The sequence below is a fragment of the Hyaena hyaena genome, unplaced genomic scaffold (genome assembly GCF_003009895.1).
Source record: "Hyaena hyaena isolate Hyena2069 unplaced genomic scaffold, ASM300989v1 scaffold_133, whole genome shotgun sequence".
Classification (NCBI taxonomy): domain Eukaryota; kingdom Metazoa; phylum Chordata; class Mammalia; order Carnivora; family Hyaenidae; genus Hyaena; species Hyaena hyaena.
In genome coordinates this window covers 2613535-2628895 of record NW_024080765.1, presented here as the reverse complement: position 1 = coordinate 2628895, position 15361 = coordinate 2613535, and the positions used below count along the sequence as shown (strand labels likewise).

The following is a 15361-nucleotide window of genomic DNA, read 5'->3' as shown; positions in this document are numbered from 1 at the left end:
TTTATCCAGATTGACTTCTATAAATACCTGTTAGCCATTGTTCTTGAGCTTAAGTCATATAACAGATTTTTGACTCTTATGTTAGACTGTGGGTCTGAAGTAAAAAGAATCAATTTAGAACTGGTTGTTTACAGTCATGCTTTTATGTCCATCAGATCTAACATATTTCTGCAATGGTCTCTCCATAAAGTCTGCAAGGTCAGGACATTTGTTTTTCCTGAGAAATAGAAATATAGACAATTGAAAGATTGGGATCAGGTACTTGGAGATCATTCTCTGTAGAAAGACGTATGACAACTCTCACAGTTACATCTCCATCTCGTCAGATGGCTATCTTAAGCTGTACAAAGCAAGTTATAGTTAATTTTGCAAATGAGAGGCTTTTATAGGTTTTGATTAGTTAAGTGCATTATTTGTGAAGAATTAATTATTCTTGAAAATAGATTTGTCCTGTACAATTCTTATGGGGTTCTTCTAGGGCCCCAGGAATAAGAATCACCTAAAAAATATTTTTTCTATAACGTTGTTCAAATGATTATTTTTAGATGGTATCAAAATAATTTCTGATTTTATTAATCGATATCACTGCAGGCAATTTACTATTTCTCAGATTCACATATTAATACCCAAAAGTAGAGGAACTCCATTTTTCTATGAAGATTTCACTATGATTATTCAAATTTCTTGTCAGTTTCCAACACTCCAAAATTATAGGTTTAAAAAAACTCTTTTCATTGTAACAGATTTTTCTTGGAAATGAATAATTGAAAATGGATTACAATTTTTTCTAAGAGAGGAGAACTTTGTTAAAACTGACCTAACTCTTTACCTTTGATACCTATATTTTACATGAATACGTGCTTCAAGGAGAATTGAAATGTATTTGATTCAATGGTTACAGTACTTACGGAAGAATAAGTGAATGAATTCAGGAATTCTGCTTTGGATTATTTTCCTTTCAAGATTGTGAATATGGCAAGGCTTTGTCCATAATTAAACAATGGCCAATAAGTATTTGAGATAAGGGGGGGCCACTTGTGTGCTGAGTTTATGTGTAAGGGTCCTCACCACATCAGTGCATCAGTGCCTGGTGACTCCTTGCAATGAGGTAGCAGTGTGCATGCCCTGAAATGTACTAGACCCAGACGGCCAGTTTTCTCACTTCAGGACTTTGAATGAAGCTATGTGTTGGCTTTAAATTGTTGTGAGGGAATGGGTGGCTGGCTTGTACTATTATTTTCCTGCTTAAACATGGTACTGGGGCATTTAGGACTTAGTGTTTAATTCGATTAATGTGAGGGCACGTTTCTCTAGAGATACTTTCTGAGTTTTATGTCTGTCACTCCACCTGTTGCATTAGGTGGATGAAATTCACCCCAAAGTAAAGAACATTATTTTAAAAGTTACTAGGTATATTCTCATGTGGCCTACTTTCTACGTTTTGACGAACAAGGAACCAAGGTTCCACTCTTCGTACTGTTCAATGTAGTCTGCCCTGGTTCAGACTGAATACAGGATAATTAGATTTTTCATTCCCAATTTTTCTTTGTCGTTTAGTTTAATTACTTGAATCTCTGTATCTCATCTCTTTTGGACCCGCACGAAGTTTCTATTGTTGGTCTATGGCATATTTTTAGGACTTCAATCATTTTTCAAATGGAGAAGAACGATTATTACCTGAACCAGGATACCAACTTTTGCTACTACCCTCAGGGTCTCTGAAAACTGCCTTCTTAACCACCAAAAAAGGATTCCAACTATTACAATTCTGACATCAAAAATTCTCAACCAGACAATGATAATTACTGACAAGGTGCTCTAGTTGCAAGAGTTGAGTTGGTCTCTTTTATATATAATTTCATTCTTCTTTGCAATTTAAAAACCAAATATACACATCAAAAATATCTGGAGATTTAGAAAGACAAGAGAGCAAAGTCCCATTACATTTTGAAAGTTAGGAAAGGCAACTCTTGCCATTATATGTAGGAGGACTGTTTGGCATAAGAGGTAAGGCCACTGTGTTTCCCCTATGCTTGTAACTGGTTGGCTCTTTTTAAAGAAGTCCATATAATTTTGAATTTTGAATGTGGTAAAATCATGGAGTTGTCTCTTAGGACTACTTTAAAGGTTCATTTGGCAAACCATTACTGTACTTATTATGTACCAAGTGCTAGGGATTTAGCATGAATTTCATAATTCTCTTCTGTCCTGAAAAATAAATTTAAAATGGACTTAAATAGCAGATACACAGTAAATATTGTTGATGCATGGATCAGTGAATGAATGAGTTGGCTAACTCTGCAAAGTATACGTTTTCCAAATGATCAGGTGCCTATTGTGCACCCCTGAGTGGGGCTGACAAGCTCTATCTATAGTGCTGGCTGGAAACCCTTTGTTTGGAAAGCACAACATAATGGTTAAGACCATGGAGTCAAAATTGTTGGACAGCTTTATAAACTGACTAAGGTTCAGTTTTCTGAACTGTAAAGTGGTGAAATCGGATCTTGTCTCTATATTGTTTTAAGGGTTACATGAGATAGTGTTTATCAAGGGCAGTAGGGATTGCCAGATGGTGAGAGCCCTGGTTATGATGGTGCCCTTTAAGGTCATATTTTTGTTAAAAAAAACAAAAAAACTCCACAACATCTTCTTTTACTTACCTTTGTTTGGTGGATACAAACAAACTCCGTGTGGCTAAGGGGAGGGGGACCGTTAGCTTAGAATCGAGCTCTAATACTCTTTTAAGAAAATGAATCTGTAAACTCTGCCAAGTTCTCAACCCTTCATCATTTCTGATTGCTGACATTCCTTTTATTATTTTTTTTTATTTTCTGTAAAAGTATCATTTCCACTTAAGGTGTCCTCCCTTGTTTTTCCCCTGTGAGCTGGAGAGTTTGTTGGCCTTGAGTGCGTGGCCACTTGTGCTCAGATGTAGGACTGTGCCGCTGGCGCCGTAGCTGGCTCTCCGTGTGCGCTGTGCCAGCACAGCTGCTAGTCTGAAAATTGACTTGGGTGAGGTACAAGACTTGGAACATGGTGCAGGAAGTGAGGCTTTGATGAAGTGAAGAGGGGGTATTGGTAACCAAAAAAAAAAAAAAAAAAAAGGATCACAGTACAGGAGAGAATTTTCTGCGGGCCTGCTTATAGTGGATCATGTACATTTCATCTGTGGTTTAGACTTGGTAGACAACAAAAATTTACAGTAGAAACTATTTCTAACCTATATAATTTCATCATGGTCTCATGTTCCAAGAAAACTCAGTTTTTTTGACTCAACTGAAAGAACAGATGATTTTTTTTTTCCTTGGGCATAGGCAAGGTTGTCTACCTTTTATCCTCTGGTTATATGCTACATACTCCACGTAGTCGAAATGATCCTAAAGCATCCACTGTTAAGTCAATCAAGAATACTATTGGGGTTTTGGTCTGGATTTACTGATAGCTTTGAAAAATTTTGATCCAAAATCCTTTTAGTAGTAGTTTTATTGTTTTTCTCCCTCAGTGATAAATTATCTGTGGAAAAGTCTGTGTATTATAGAAGTATAATGGAGATTATCTGCATATAGATTTTCATGGTCGTTTTTCCAAGCGCTTTCTTAAAATATCTTTTTTTAAATCAGGCCAAGATTGTGCAATACATTAAAGGAATTCTTAAAAAGTTTAAAAAACTTGCTAGATGACCTCAGTATGGTCCTATTTAACATACCCTTGGGAACATGTGCATGAAATACATTGTGGTTTGAGGTTTTCCAACCCAAACAAACTTAAAAGAAAATGCAGCATTTAATAGAAACTATTCAAAGTCTTGCAAAAATAGGTATGGGTCTCAGCACTGAGAGCACTTAAAAGCGTCGTTATCTATCATGAGAATCAGGTGATTGTGTTATCCCGTCTTTTGTATTTTGCTGAAGACCGCGTTTGGTGATTCTAGGGTGTTCTTTGCTGAACTGCGCAATTAAAAAATACATGGAGATGAATGACTGATTCTCTGATTAATGTTTTTTTCTTTCTCCTTGATGCCATGACCTGTGGGTGGGGAAGAGAGGGCAAAGGGTGTCACAAAACTGGTGTTACTTAACAGAGTCTTCACATTTCTACCACACAAGTTGAATGAATACATCAGGTGTAAGACATCACCCTGAAGCATCACTTCTGAGAACTATTGGGAGGGAAATAGCAGAACTGAAATATCACAGCTGGCCCTGATTTTAGCTGGTGCCAAACACCTGCAGGCTCTAAAAGGCTACCAAAACAAAACCCCACCCCATGGCCCCAAGCCATCCCTTAACAACCCTTTCTTAACTTTGTATCACCATCAAAATTAATTTAACATTTTCTACAGAAACCTTATTCTTCCGGTCCCAGAAGGCCATTACAACTCTGTTAGCAAATCTTTCGTATGGGGTAAATATGTCATAGAAACAAACAGGATGAAGTATTGAAATCTTTGATGGCTTAAAATTATCTGTTGTTTTCATATCATTATTTGTGGAAGCCTGTGAAGTTGGAGGCTTTATTAATCTCTAGGCTAGCTCATATTCTCTAAGTGATTTGGTTTATTTTAGTACATTTTGGCAAAATATCTGAGCATCTGGAGAAAAAAACTTTCAATATTCGTATAGTAAGTGTCAGAAGTATCCCAATATGCAAAGCTGTTTTTCAAGCCCTTTCTACACTCATGCATGCACGTGCTTCTGCACATGCGCACTCCTGCACTGTTGATGCATTTTAAAGATTGCTTCTCAATGACGTTAGTTAATATTTACTGAAATGCAGTTGTATAGCTCTGGGGGTCTTATACACCTCAAACAAAATTATATCCTTGTCTCTAATACTGCTGGGAAACACACACACGCAACAGGAAAAACAGTTGATGAAGATCTGAGGTAAGACAATATGTCTGGAAATGATTCCTCGGAGACAAATGAGATTAAAAAAAAAATAAATTTTGTGCCCATCTCTGAATATACATGACACATTTTAGATGGTGAAAAAAATCAGATATACTATGTGTGTGTTTATGAACCTGGGTTTCATACTTTAAATTTTTGAAGAAATAATGTGTTTTAGACTTAAGTGATTAAATGAAATAGAAATGGAGAGTTTAAGCCTTCAATTTTATATTAAAATAAAAAGTGTTAGGCAGTAATATCTAGTTTTATTTTATTGTGTTGATAAGGATCCTAATAATGTAAAAGGAAACACATTAAAACATCAAGTCAAAATTAAGGACATAGTGTAACATTACTGGCATTTTGTGCTCATTTTAAAAATATAGCTAAGAAATTTGGATGCACCAGTTTCTTTGAATGATAACATTTATATATATTTAGATCTCCAACTGAAATGCCTTCGACATTACTTGATTGATGTTGATGGAAATAAGATTGTAGCATTAATGTTAAAGGAAAAAGCTTACTTTACTTTTTACCTTTTTACAAAAATGTTGAAGGCATGGTTAGGGCAAAGGAGAATGTAATCACTTAGTCATTCAGTCAGACATTTACTCATTTGTCCAGCAAATAGTAATTGATGGCCAGCACTCGCCTGTACATGTGCACCCTCTCTCATATATAGTAATTATATTATATTACAATTATATATAATTACATATAGTATTATATAACATATATGTATTATATATATTAGTTTTGTAGTAAGTATTTCACAAGGGAAGAGAGTATGACAGACAACAGTAAATCAACAAAGATAAACCTTCCTCCAAGGAGGTCCAGTGCCCATGTCACTGAAGGGTTACACTTAAATGTTTTGGGTATTTTAGTAGTGAGAAATAATAGTCATAAATCATCCTGTTTAATGAACTAACAAACGTTTAAAATCTGACAAAGACTTGCAAAATGTCATTATCATGAAACTTACCAAAAACTCTTTATCCTTTTAAATACTTTTTGTAATCAGTTTGTGCTATTATTAATAAATTCCTTTTCAGTGATTAAGGGGAACTTAATGGAGGGTTTCAACTTTTACTCTTCAGTGATTTTGAAATTAACTTGGGACCTGGGAATATCTGAAGGTTTTATTTTGTTTTGTTTTGTTTTTTGTAAAGTTATTCTCTATTTCTTTTTCTCATAAAATCAATATGGAATGTTATGATTTCACAGATTTATTCAAATGAAAGCATGTTTCATGATCATTGTATTGTAGTCAATAATTAAAAAACATGTTAGTAGTATTATTGGTAGTACTGAACATGCACAATGATTGACAGGGACTAAGCACCATTGATTAATGATAAAGAAAGAAGACATACAAAATGGTGTATTCAAAGTCTAAAGGGACCTTGAAATGGAGTTCAACATTCTGTAGGAACTCAGCAGTTAAAAATGGGCCCTAAATTTGCAATTTAGCTCTTTTATTTTTGTTACCTGTGCTTTACATGCTGTACTAGGAAACCATTGCTTATCTGAGGACATGAATATTTACACCTGTATTTTCTAAGCATTTTGTAATGTTTACATCTTACATTCAGGTCTGTGAACCATTTTGTGTGTGTGTGTGTGTGTGTGTGTGTGTGTGTGCTCATGCTGTAAGGTGTGGAGTCCAACTTTACAGTTTTGCATATGGATATATCCAATTTTTTCAGCATCATTCGTTAAAAAAAGACCATTCTTTTCCCATTGAATTTCCTTGACACTCTTGTTCAAAATCAATTCACTGTTAATGTAAGTGTTTTTATTTATTTCCACACTTGTGTGTATTTCTCAAACTTTCTAATGCTGATTTCTAATTTCATTCATTGTGTTTGAAAAAAATACTTTGAATGATTTCAGCTCCTTCAAATTTATTGAGGCTTATTTTATGTCTCATTATAGGATCCATTCTGCATAATGTTCAATGTGTTCTTAAGAATATGAGTTCTATTGGAGTATTCTGTAGATGTCTGTTAGGTCTCATTTATTTTTACCATTATTTAACTCTTATATTTCCTTGTTGATCTTCTGCCTAGCTATTAGAGACATTATTGAAAGTTCGGTGTGAGGTCTCCCAATGGTTGTTGGTAAATTGTCTCTCCTTTCAGTCAGTTTTTGCTTCATATATTTTGGGCTCTGTTGTTACATGCATACATGCTTATCACTGTTATATCATCTTTATGAATTATTCCTTTATCATCATAAAATGTCTCTTACATTCTAGTAAGATTTTTTTGTTTTTGTTTTTTTTTGATGAATTATCTCTTTATCATCATAAAATGTCTGTCTTTCATTCTAGTAAGATTTTCTATTTTTCTTTCTGTTTTTTTAAAGTTTATTTTGAGAGCAAGAGCAAGAGAGAGTGAGTGCAAGCACGTATGAATGAGGAGGGGCAGAGAGAGGAAGAGAGAATCCCAGGCAGGATTTGTACTGTCCACACAGAGCCCAACGTAGAGCTGAATGACGTGAACAGTGAGATCATGACCTAAGCTGGGATCAAGAGTCAGACACTTAAGTGACTGAGTTAGCCAGGTGCTCCAAGATTTTTTATTTTATTATATGTTTTCTGATATTAGTATTGCCACTGCATTCTCTTTTATGATTGTTGTTTACATTGCACATCTTTTTCATCCTTGTATTTTCAGTCTATTTGCATGTTTGAATATTAAGTATCTTTTATGTAGGCAATATGTAGTTGCATCTTGTTTGTTTTTTTAAAATCCAATCTGAAAATGTATGCCTTTTGATTGAGTTGTTTAAGCAATTTACACATAGTTATTACTGATATGGTTGGATTTATACCTGATATTTTGCTTTTTGTTTTCTATGTGTCTCATGTCTTTTATTGCTATGTTCTTTTCATTACCTTCTTTTGTATTGAGTAGATACTTTCTACTATAATATTTTAATTCCTTTCATAACTTTTAATGATATTTTGAGCTTTTTTAAATTGGTTTTGTTAGGGCCTATAATGTATACCTTAACTTATCAGAATTGACTTCAGCTTCTTTTACTTGAGTATAGTTGACACACAATGTCATATTAATTTCAGGTGTACAAAATAGTGGTTCAACAACTATAGGTTATATTGTTCTCATAAGTATAGCTACCATGTGTCACCATACAGCACTATTGTAATACCAGTGACTATATTCTATTTTCCCGGTATTGCACCTTTTATTCCCATGACTAATGCATTCCGTAACTGGCAGCCTGTATCTCCCACAACCTTTCATCCATAACTACTACTGGATACTTACCCAAAGAAAATGAAAACACTAATTCAAAAAAATATATGCACCCATGTGTTTATTGTGGAATTATTTATGATACCCAAGATATGGAAGCACTCAAGTGTCCATCAGTAGATGAATGCCTAAAGAATGTGTGGCGCATGTGCACGTGCGCGTGCGCGCGCACACACACACACACTGGAATATTACTCAACCATAAAAAGGTGAGATTTTTTCCATTTGTGACAACATGGATTGACCTAGAACGTCCTAAAAAAAGATAAATAATGTGTGATTTCACCTATATGTGGAATCCACAAAACAAAACAAATGAATAAACAAAGAAAAAGCAAAATCAGACCTATACAGAGAACAAACTAGTAGTTGCCAGAAGCAAGGAGGGTGGGTAGATGGTCAAAAAAATTGACTTCATTTTATGCTGACGTAGTTATAGTGAAATATTGAAACTTTACTCCTATATAGCTCCATATATATATGTATATATATATATATGTATGTATATATATAGTTTCAGAAATATAACGCCTATATTATAAACTCATAAGTACACTGTTATAATTATTATTCTATAATATGTTATATAATATTAAATCTTTCAGAGCAGCTGATCAAAGAAATAAGGGTAAATAAATATTCATAGCGTTTTTATATTAATTTTTTATGCTATCTTGTGTTTTTAATTTATACCTATGGATTATGAGTTAAAGATTTGAGTTGGATCTGATGTCCTTTCCTTAATCCAGTATATCTTTTTGCTCTTGTCTACTCCCCTTGTGCTATTATTGTTAAATATATTATGTTTACATATTACAGGTCCAATAGTATACTTATATACATATTGTTTATTGCAATAGCTTTTGTTTGTTTGTTTCCAGTTTTTATTTAAATTCTAGCTAGTAGCCATACAGTGTAATATTAGTTTCAGAAATAGACTCCAGTAAATCATCACTTACATACAATGCCCAATTTTCATCACAAGTGCCCTCCTTGATGCTTATCACCCATTGAGCCCATCCCTTCCAACAACCCTCAGTTAGTTCTCTGTAGTGAAGAGTCTGTTGTATGGTTTGCCTCTCTCTCTTTTTTCCTCCCATGTTCATCTGTTTTGTTTCTTAACTTCCACATATGAGTAAAAACATGTGGTATTTGTCTTTCTCTGACTGACTTACTTCCCTTAGCATAATACCCTCTAGTTCCATGCCTGTTGTAAATGGCAAGATTTCATCCTTTTTTATGGCTGAACAATATTTCACTATATATGCCCACATCTTCTTTATCCATTCATCAGTCAGTGGACAGTTGAGCCCTTTCCATTATTTGGCTATTATAGATAATGCTGCTGTAAACATTGGTGTGCATGTGCCACTTACAATCAGTATTTTTGTATCCTTTGGGTGAATACCTAGTAGTGCACATGTTGGGTCAAAGGGTAATTCTATTTTTACGTTTTTGAGGAAACTCCATACTGTTTACCAGAGTGGCTGTACCACTTTACATTCCCATCAGCAGTGTTAAGAGTGTTCCCCTTTCTCTGCATCCTCACCAACACCTGTTGTTTCCTGTGCTGTTTATTTTAGCCATTCTGACAGGTGTGAGGTAGTATTTCATCATAGTTTTGATTTATGTTTTCCTGATTATGAGTGATGATGAGCATCTTTTCATGTGTCTGTTAGCCATCTGGATGTTTTCTTTGGAGAAATGTGTATTCATGTCTTCTTAACTGTATTATTTGGTTTTTGAATGTTGAATTTGATAAGGTCTTTATAGATTTTGCAATAGGCACTTAAGTCAGTCAAGAGGAAAAAGTAATATGTAATTATATTGTTTTTTTGTAATTGCCTTAGTGATTATTTTACTGGTTTTCCTGTCTGTGTCTCTGTATATGGATTCATAGTGCTGTATGGTTTCATTTACTTTCAGCCTGAAGAACTTTTTTTGCTTTTTACTACAATGTAAGACTGATACCAACAAATTCTCTCAGTTTTTGTTCATCTGGGATTATCTTTAGTTGGCTTTCATTTGTGAAAGATAGTTTTGCTGGATATAATATTCTCGTTTGACAGTTTTTTATTTCTAACACTTTTAATATGTTGCTCCAGTGCCTTCTGACTTCCACGGTGTCTGATGAAATGTTATATGTTATCTTATTGGGCTACCTGGTATGTTATCAGTCATTTTTCTTTTGCCCCTTTCAGGGTTTCCTCTTTGTCTTTGACCATTTTGAGTATTATGTGTCTGGGTGTATGTGAATCCCTTTACATTTATCATACTTAGAGTTCATTGAGCTTCTTGGATTTGTAGACTAATGTTTTTCATGAAATTTGCAAAGTTTTCAGCCCTTATTTCTTTGGTATTGTTCATCCCTTTCTCATATCTCCTTCTCGTTCTCCCATTTATGTGAATATTGGGGCCCTTAAATGGTGTCTCTCATTCATTTTTTTCTCTCTTCTTCTGATTGCATAGTCTCTATTCATCTATCTCCAAATTTACCGATTCTTTCTTCTGCTGATTCAAGTATATGGTTGAGCCTCTCCAGTGAAATTTTCATTTCAGTTATTGTACTTATGGACTGCAGAATTTCCATTTGGTTCCTTTTAAATTATTGGAATAGTTCTCTCTATTGATATGATATCTTTGATGAGACAGTGTCCTCATATCTTCCTTTAATTATTTAAACATGGTTTTCTTTTGTTCTTTGAACATATATATAATAGTAGCTTTGAAGTTTTTTTCCTGCTAAGTCCACCATCTGGGCCTCTTCAAAGGCAGTTTCTATTGCCAGCATTTTCTTTCTGTATATGGGTCACACTTTACTGTTTCTTTGCATGTCTCATACCTTTCTGTTGCTATCTGAATATATTAGATCCCTTCCAACCCCAAGGGCTGTTTTGTTTGTTGCTTAATAGGTCATACAACAGTGACTTGGCTGCATCAATTCTGTGAGAATTGTTTTCCCTGCAATGCATAGCCACTGAGGTCCCAGCTCAGATAGTTTTCACTTGCTTTTATCTTTTACCTCCAGGTCTTCCCTGAGTAGGTATAAGCCACTTATTAAGAACCCTGAGTACATTCTTAGCCAGTTAGATTTTTATCCTTTGTAGTTGATTGTGTGTGTGACTTAGAAACTGCTATTGAGTTTACAGTCCCCACCTTCTCCCTTTTTTTCAGCCAGGGACTAATAGCTTGGGGATTCTCTCTGTGATTACTTCTGAGAGATCACAACTTTGGACACTCACACAGTTCCCTAGACTTCCAGAGGTAATTGTGTTTTGATTTTTAAGCATAGCTTCCAGCCTGTCTTTCTAGGATGTCCTGAAGTTCTTGACCCTATCAGAATATCCATGTCTAAATTTCTTTTACTTTGTGCTTCATGCTGAACCTCTTTACACTTATGCTTACACCTTTAAGAAGGTCTTACTGTGCTCTTCTGGAGTTCTTAGGCTCCTTGTCCTTACATTGCTAGATTTAGGTCTTCCATTTATTGCTACCTTTGAATGACAAATATAAAAGTTTTATGGTAGTGTTTTTAGAGGGGTCTCCAAAAGAACACCTGGGTTAGAATCATCCAGGGGCCTTTTTAAAATTCATATTTCTGGAACTAACCAAGCCCAGTGATTTTTAATGTCTTTGGATGAGGTTCAAGTATCGGCTTATGTAGATTTCCCAGAATTATTCTGGTACAAGCTGTAGTTTGAGAACCATTATAGGGGATGGTAGAGGATTAAGTTGGAAGTACAGCTTGGGTCCTAATCATGAAGCACCTCAAACATTTCTCTAAAGGATTTGGATTTTTCCCTGTAGGCTAAGTGTTGGAAACAAAAATGGCTTTACATATTATGTGTATAGTACTAAGTATCTTCTGTGTTCTGTCACCTTCTTTGATGGGCTCCCCTCTCTGTTGCAGACACTTTGTGTGCTCCTCACCCCCTCACTAAGGAATTAGGGCCCTCCTCCTTTTATCATTCTGTGTTTCCTCTCCTTTCTATTGCCTCTGACTCCTTACCAGCTGAGCATGACCTCATCCACCCTTCCCTTCAAAGAATTTAAAGCATCACTTTGTTTCTTTCTCTTTCAAATAAAAACTTAAAAGGGTATTTCCAGCAATTGAAATGAATTTCTAAACCAGATACTGTGTGCAGGGAGTTATTTTTAATAGGATTACCTTTCTTACCTACTTCTCCGAACTACCCTTCACTCATGTCATAGGAAAAAGGGACAGTAAGCTTGTACCTAAATTCTGAAATATTATCAACCCCTAAAATTCTTAGAGATTGTCAGCCTAATATAGGCATTGATTAAAAGTGAAGACTTTTCTAAAAAGGCCGTATATATCAAGAACTTCATATGTAGGAAATGTTAACTTGGATACCAAGTACAAAATGATATGACAGGTGCTTTTAAAACCCTAGAAAAGAAGATCTTATAGAAAGCTTTTGCCATAGATCAATTAGAGGATTATGTTGCTGAATGATTAGTCTAGGCATCAGGTGCTAAAAGCTTGAACTGAAATGATTATAATGGGTTTGGAAAGTGAGAGATAAAAGTCACACTAAAAAGAAGTGATTGGACTCAGTAACTACTTGAATATTGGGAACATTACAATTTAGAGTCGAAAATACTGTAAGTGTCTAGTGTCCAGAATATATAAAGAATTTCTATGGCTCAGTAATAAAAAGAAAACACAATTACAAGTGGATAAAGGATTTATATAGACACTTGTCCAAAGAAGATATACCAATGGCCATTAAGCACATGTAAGAATGCTCAGCATCATGTTTTTAGCAAAATACAAATCAAAACTACAGTGTAATATAACTAGGGTGACTGTAATGAAGAAGTAACAAGTGTTGTTCAGGATGTAGATGAATTGGGACCCTTGTATGGTGCTGGTGACAGCGTGAAATGGTGCAGCTGCTTTGGAAGATAGTTGGTCAGTTCCTCAAAATGTTAAACACAGAGTTACCATCTGACCCAGTGATTTCCCTCCTAGGTATAAGAATTGAAAAATATGTTTGTACAAAAATGTGCCCACCTATGTTCATGAAAGCATTATTTGTAATATCTAAAAAGACACAAACAACCCACATTTTCATCAGCAGATGACCAGATAGTCAAAATATGACCTATCTGTGCAATGGAATATTATTCATCCATAAAGGTGTATGAAGTACTGATAAATGCGACAGCATTAATGACCCTTAAAAACATTGTGCTAAGTGAAGGGAGATACACATAAAAGGCCACCTATTATTATATGACTCCAATTATATGAAATGTCCAGAATAGGCAAAACATACTCAGAAAGACAGAAAGTACATTAGTGGTTTCCAGGGACTGAGAGAAGAAGGGAGAGTGGGGAATGGTTGCTAATGAGTATGGGGATTCCTTCTGGAATGACGAAATGTTCTGGAATTAGATAGTGGTGAGGGTTGCACAAACTTGAGAATGTTTTTTTTTTTTTTTAATTTTTTTTAATGTTTTATTTATTTCTAGGAGAGAGAGAGCGAGACAACGTGAGCAGGGGAGGGTCAGAGAGAGAGGGAGTCACAGACCGAAACAGGCTCCAGGCTCTGAGCTGGCAGTCAGCACAGAGCCCGACACGGGGCTCGAACCCACGAACCGCGAGATCATGACCTAAGCGAAAGTCGGACGCTTAACCGACTCAGCCACCCAGGCACCCCGAGAATGTTTTTAAAGCCACTGAACTGTACACTTTAAAAAGGATGAATTTTATCATATATAAATTGTATCTCAAAATAAAAACAAAAGGATAGCAGAAGAAGTTAGAAATCCATTGTTAAGGAATAAATCAGAGTGTTGGGAGGCTTTAATTTGTTGTATGGGGATGAACATGGAGAAGTCTGGGTTAGGTCTTGAGTTTTACGAAAGAGTAGGATATCTCATATACTCCCTTAAAGTAGTTTCCTTTGGGTTTCTCGGCCTTTGTGTCCCTAATTACAGTCACACTGTAGACCTACAAAGTAGTTGTAAACAGGATGAATACGATACCCTTACATTCTTGTTATTGTCCCACAGATTGCTGAGAGCTTGTGTTTTTAAAAATTTTTAAATATTTATTTATTTATTTTGAGAGAGAAAGAGCTTGAGCAGGGGAGTGGCAGAGAAAAAGAGAGAGACAGAATCTCAAGCAGGCTCTACACTGTCAACACAGAGCCTGATGCAGGGCTCAATCCCACAAACCATGAGATCATGACATGAGATGAAGAGTTGGATGCTTAACCAACTGAGCCACCCAGGCATCCTGACCTTGGTTTTTTATTCAGTTGTTCCCCTCCAACCCTTGGGTTTTTGTTTGTTTGTTTTTATTTTTCACATGGCATTGGTCATTTCAAGGCAACTGGGATCATACTAAGTTCTGATTAGCCTTTGGTAGGAAATGTTTCTAATGTCAGTTCAACTTTCTAGCCTTTTGCAGAGCTATCCAAATCTGGGGTGTGTATATACCGCCTTATATCCAGTCTGAGATCTGGGTCATGTTGTGTTTGTTAATTCAGTTTTCTAGGTGTGGTTTGTTGAACTCGACACATGGATGTGTCCAGGAGTTCATAAGCAACATTATGCAGCCATATCCCCAAGTTCCTCTCTCAAGATCTCTTGGGTAATTTCCAGTTTCCTGGGATGACTCTTTTTGGCCCTCTGGCCTGAATGCTATGACTTTAGTTGTGCTATTCTTCTGTGCACTGCCATAACTGCATCTGTCTTTGGGGCCAAGTGGCAGCAGGACAGTGAGAGGGAAAGTGCCATCAGATTTGAGTCCACCTTTGAAACTGTGGTTCCATCCGTGTTCCAGGAATGTTCCCTTTTCTTGGGATTTTGTCTTTTGCTGGCTCCCCTTGCCTCTGCTTGTCAAAGCTGCTGCTACCCCAACACCACAGCATTGCCTGAGAGCTAGGGAGTGAGAGAGATGAAAGAAAGAGAAAAAAACCAGGGGGTTTCCTTACTCTTGTTGACTGTTATGCATTTGCTTTCCCATTTCTTGAACCAGAATTAAAAGGCTTCTCTCAGTGTTTTCCCTGTCTGCATTGATCTCAGTCCATTCGGGCTGCTATGCAAAAATACCATAGACCATGTCACTAATAAACAACAAAAACCTTAAAACCTTTTTGTCACATTTCTAGAGGCTGGGAAATCCAAGATCAAGATGTTGGCACGTTT

At 35.8% G+C, this 15361-nt stretch overlaps 1 protein-coding gene across 1 annotated transcript in view; it reads left to right on the top strand.

The window, feature by feature from the left end:
- The window catches only part of SUGCT (succinyl-CoA:glutarate-CoA transferase), a 737889-nt gene that overhangs the window by 367140 nt on the left and 355388 nt on the right, over nucleotides 1-15361 (top strand). The gene's annotated exons all lie outside the window — the stretch shown is intronic.